Genomic DNA, 6171 nt, shown 5'->3' with positions numbered 1-6171 from the left:
TCTTTGAGTTTGAAATGGTGTAAGTGGAACCTCAGAAATTTTTTATTACATAGGAATTGTTACAAGCAGAGCTCTAGAAAATTCTCCTTGAGTTCAAAACTTATACAAATAAAATTCAGCATGGAAGACCTCCAACACACTATAAAAATTTCGAAAATCCATCACGCTATGCTAAAATTTTACATATAAGGAGTTTTTGAACTCCAATACAATGTGTTGAAGTTTCACATATAAAACTTTAAAATTACACCATATTATATTGTGCTGACCTTTTTTAATGTTTTAGATAGAAGTATTTTGTCCAAATTTTGTTATACCCAAGTTTCAATGATGACAATAGTGCAAATCTAATCTAATCTACTTGATTGCAAGAAATCAGGATGACAATGCTAAATCAAAGAGAGTTAAAGGAAATCAAGATATCAATGCTATCAAAAAGTAAACAACATCAAGTGCAATCGTTATGGGAAGTCAGTTCGTAATTCAATGTCACGACCCAAAACTCTAACCTGTCGTAATGGCACCTAACCCAACCCGCTAGGTAAGCCAATTAACCACTAACTAATTTTAATAATAATTAATAAAATAATTAAGTAAAGAAAGATATGAATCTAATACATTCCCCAAGAACTGGTAGTACAAATCATGAGCTTCTAAGAATAGAGTTTACAAAGCGGAAATGAAATAAATACACCATCTGTTTGAAAAGTACATAAATAGAGTTTTATAGATCTAAGGCTACCATGAACAAGAGGCAGCTACAACCGGGACGCAGGTACATCTTCAAATCCAGCTCCCATCGAACACAGCAACATCAGCAACCAACATCTGCACGCAAGGTGCAGAAGTGTAGTATGAGTACAACCGATCCCATGTACTCAATAAGTAACAAACCTAACCTTAGGTTGAAAGTAGTGACGAGCTAACAGAAAGATCGGGTCCAACACCAATATTTCACAATAGTTCATAACAATATAGAATATGTAACAAAAGAGTATCTCAGAAATAAAAGGCTCAGTCCGTTCACAGTTCCAGAAAAATAGGCATTTCTTTTCAAGTATCTCAGTAAAAACCCAAATTTTTTACCGAAAAAGCCAAAAATACGAGTAAGTTTGAAAACTGTAATTTTTTTTTTCCAAATATCCTGTCCACAATAAATAAGATATTTTATTTTCTTTCCAGATAGCAAGTATAAAATACCTCTCTATGCCCACATATTAATGTGTGTAAAATATCATGAATGGCGTGATACCGTACAACATGAGAAAAATACATCTTTATGCATGTATGTCACGTATGTATGTCAATGCAATGTATTTTAGAGATGAACTTATGTACTGACACTCTCAGAGTACTCAATCTCACTTTCTCACACATTTCACTCATTATGCCCAATCACTCGGTATTGTATATGGCCAGTCCAGCCCAGGAAAGATCCATCCCGGAATATACACATCCACTGATCATCAGTCACTCAGTACCGAATAGGGCCAATGCAGCCCGTAGAGAAGATCCATCTCCAGGTATATAGTACTTCGGACAAGATACATGTACAGTGAAGATCCAACCCTTAATAATATCAACCACGCTCACTGGGGGTGTACAGACTCCAGAGGGGCTCCTTCAGCCCAAGCGCTATAAACCGCACAGACAACTCACGTGCTGCATGGATAACTCACGTGTTGCACAGACAACTCACGTGCTATAGTAAAGCCTATGAGGCCTACTGCAGGCGGGCAACCCCGATCCACATAATAATAATAATATATATAAAGTTAATATGGCCTGCTGCAGGCGGGCAACCCCGATCCACATAATAATATCCTCACAGTCAGGCTCTCGGCCTCCCTCAGTCATCAATCTCTCCAGTCTCTCTCTCATGGGCTCACAATGTCATGAAAATAGCCCGAAAAAATGATGATATGATGTAACAATAAATAATAGAGATTGAGATATGATATGCAATAAAATGAATATGACTGAGTATGAAATTTCATTTTTAAACAAATAATTCACAACAATATGACCTCCGTGGGTCTCAATAATACTGGCACATAGCCTCACATGATTTTTAATATGATTCTCAGCTCAATTTCTTTAACACATAAAACTGCATGGAAAATGCCAAGATTATTTGACTATAAAATTTCATGGAACAATTACGTCATAATTTCTATGGTGCACGCCCACACGCCCGTCACCTATCATGTGCGTCACCTCCAAAAAATTCACATAATACATATATTCAGGGTTCATACCCTCATCTCCAAGATTATAAGAGACACTTACCTCGAACAAGACGGATCCAAAATTCGAGCAAGCTAAACAATGCTCCAGAATTCCCATTCCTCGCGTATCAACTTCTGAACGGCTCGAATCTAGCCACAATAAATTTGATTCAGTCCACACAATTATAGGAATTAATTCCATATCAAAATACTAATATTTTCCCATAAAATCCGAAATTACACTCCAAAAATTGCAGTGGGACCCACATCTCGGAATCCGACGAAAGTTACAAAATCCGATAACTCATCCAATTACAAGTTCAACCATACTAATTTCACTTAATTCCGACTCCAAATCAATGTTTAAAACTCAAAAATTTGTTTTATGCAATTATAGGAATTTCCTTCGATTTCTCTTGAAGATTCGAAAATCTTACACAAAAAATAAAGATAAATTCATGAAATATAATCACAATAGAGTCAAGAACACTTATCCCAAGTTGTGTAGAAATATTTCTCTCCAAAATCGCCCAAACCGAGCTCCAAAATGACCAAAAAGGAGAAAACTCTCGGAAACCCTCGTTTTTAACACTGCCCAGGAATTTTCGCACCTGCGGTGCCTGGGCTCGCACTTGCGCATCCGCTTTTGTGGAAGGAATTGTGCTTCTGCGGACCTCATTTACCCAGTGCCCTCCGCTTCTGCGATGCTTAAGACTGCATCTGCGGTCGCGCTTTTGCAAAAATCGTCGTACCTGCGAAGACCCCAGGCCAGCCACAGTCCCGCATCTGCGCCAACCCAGTCGCACCTGCGGCATCTCACCTGCGGCCAAGACCCTCGCAGGTGCGATTATATCAGAGGCAGCAGTTCCAGCATTTTCTTTAAGTCCGAATTTGATCCGTTAACTATCTGAAACTCGCCTGAGGCCCCCGAAACCTTAACCAAATACACCAACAAGTCCTAAAACATGCCAGGAACTTACTCGAGGCCTCAAATCACATCAAACAACATCAAAACGACGAATCATACCCCAATTCAAAATCTATGAACTTTGAACTTTCAAATTCTATATCTTGTGCCGAAACACATCAAATCAATCTGGAATGACTTTAAATTTTTGCACACAAGTCATAAATGACATAATGAAGCTATTCCCAAAAATTCCCAAAAATTTAACTTTCGCCATTTCAAGACTAATTCCATTACGGACCTCCAAATAACTTTTCGGATATGCTCCTAAGTACAAAATCACCATACGGAGCTATTGAAATCATCAGAATTCAAATCCGAGGTCGTTTACACATAAATCGATATCCGGTCGACTTTTCCAACTTAAGTTTTTCATTATGAGACTAAGTGCCTCAATTTATTCCGAAATTCTTCCGGCCCCGAACCAACTAATCCGATAGGTTATAATACAGCTGTAAAGAATAAATGGAGCAGTAAATGCAGGAACGGGGATGTAATACTCAAAACGATCGGCCGAGTCGTTGCATTCTCCCCCACTTAAACATATGTTTGTCCTCGATGCATAGAACCATGAAATAATCCGCTCCTGTAAACTCCTAGTTTCCAAATGCATAGAACACACGAATCACCATTTCTGATTCCATATCCACTGCCCGAATGTCCAATATATCTCTCATACATGATCTTCCCTCGAGGAATACTTCACCCATTCTTTCGTGTAATATAGAAATATCTTAAAATCAATAGTCGATCAACGAGGAGAGTGTCGCAATACTTATGACGTATCCATAATTCAAAACATAGTGCACCTTCTGAAATGTACACTCTACTCACGCAATACCAAATAGTTATAGAGTTCATCTAAACATCGAAAACCATCCATACCATCTAAGAATTTATGACCTCACCTTCAAAACTAAACTGTGGCCTTGCACACACAAACTTTAATCCCACACAACACACTGCATCTATCATGCCATCATATGAAAAATACGAGAACCTCATAATCATTCTGGGTCGCAAGTAGAATACATACCCGATCAGTTAGAATCCTTCCTCTTGCTTCCTTCCAGGAGAAAATCACAATACACAACACGTTCCACACCGGTAGAAAATATTTGATTCAAACCATGGTAGAAACCATCAAGAACACTTTGAAATCCATTTGCACATAACCAAGCTATTAGAACTGAATTCCTCTAACTCGACCTAGCCACGCAGGTCACCAAACCCAAGAATATTGCCACCAAAACATCTGTAAAGTCTTACCATATCGTGATTATCCAAAGAACTGATCATATCCATTACCATACTGATCCAACATACTACCAAGCTGTCCTATTTCTCCGAGTCCCTTCCAAATTTTTCTTCAGATTGATACTTCTTCTTGCTAAATCACCACGACCTTTAACCACAACTCACCCTACAAACCTTAGCATAGAACCACAACGCCCTACGACCCATAAGCAACTGTATTCTTCTTAAGCACCTCCATAATTACCACAACTATAACGCTCACTATGAAAATACCTTATGTGAAATTTAAAAAATGTTTCTATTCCCTTTCTTACACTGAAATGTAGAATCCATAGTCATATAGAATTACCGTAAGTCTCGGCACTATCAAATGCTGATCTCAGACTTTATCCATACACAAGTCCGGAGAAATCCTCAATTGCTATATATAAATCTCGAACCCATTAGCACTTTCTCAAGAGTCGTCCACTCAGCTCAAATATCAATTGCACAGCCCAAACGGTCCGGAAGACATATGCCTCATTTAGCACAATAACAACCAAAGAAGTAATCCTGCCTTAACACCACTGATCAAATTCATACTCCGTATGCACTACATCATTCACAATTAACAACTCACCCATCCCATGATTTTCATATTTTTATAAAGTGTTATAACCCGTATTCAGGAATTTTCTTGCTCGAGTCACCCTCGATCTCAACCTCTACAGTCATCACTAATCCACAAGTATGTCTCAAACCAAAACTAAAATTTAACATGTCACCATAAAATTAAACTGTCAACAGCAGGCTCCCCCGCTTGGCTCAAATCCATAGATTAAAACACTCGATAACTCACAATATCCATACTTTATTATTTTCATATTACCGTAGCTAGTTCAACGAAAATTCTTCTCTTGCTCATACAACGCCAACCATAAAAATACCTCAATCATTCGCTAAACTCGTATTCATTCTCTTGACACTCAAGTCAACTTTTTCAACCAGATTCAAATTCAAATCTCAACACATACACCCAACTAGCAGAAAAGAAACTCTCCACTCACATTATAAGGAACATACCTACATAGATTACTCCACAGGGGATAACCCACCTGCTTAGCCTCAAATTGGTATCTTGTTATATCTTTTCGCATTCACAATTACTATGCAATAACTTAATCTTTCTGAGTCTAAACTCATTAACAAGACATGAAAATTTAATTTGTCTCAAAATTTAACAATGTGAAAGATCTTTCAAAACATTCATGCTCGAGGCTGTACTTCACATCAAAACGAAAATCAAGCACCCAATGGCCCTTTTAACAATTCAAGGAAACACTCCTCATCACATTCAAATCATCTTGACACATCCCGCAGTTACATCATACTCATCACAAAGCCATTCAACCGCTCATCGAGCCACCAATTCCACTCGTAGGGACATTACTAGACATAAGAGTCCAAATGTACAAGTTACAACTGAAGCTACCGAGCTTAAGCTGCGGTCTAACCCTGGCCTCAAATCCTCCATACTGGCCCATCACCAAAACATAAAATACTCATCTCGAACCTTGTTCATGAAATCACAAAACGGCGATACACAGCTGATACCGAGCGCTCATGTGCGCATAAGAATCAGTGGAAGGAATTCAAAGAGTTATGTTTCAAGCTGAATCAATTTCGTACGATAAGGAAATAAAGATGGAAATTATCCTAAATGCCCTATAGCCTCTCAAA

The sequence above is a fragment of the Nicotiana tomentosiformis genome, chromosome 1, assembly GCF_000390325.3.
Source record: "Nicotiana tomentosiformis chromosome 1, ASM39032v3, whole genome shotgun sequence".
Taxonomy (NCBI): Eukaryota; Viridiplantae; Streptophyta; class Magnoliopsida; order Solanales; family Solanaceae; genus Nicotiana; species Nicotiana tomentosiformis.
Note: the sequence above shows the minus strand (reverse complement) of the source record.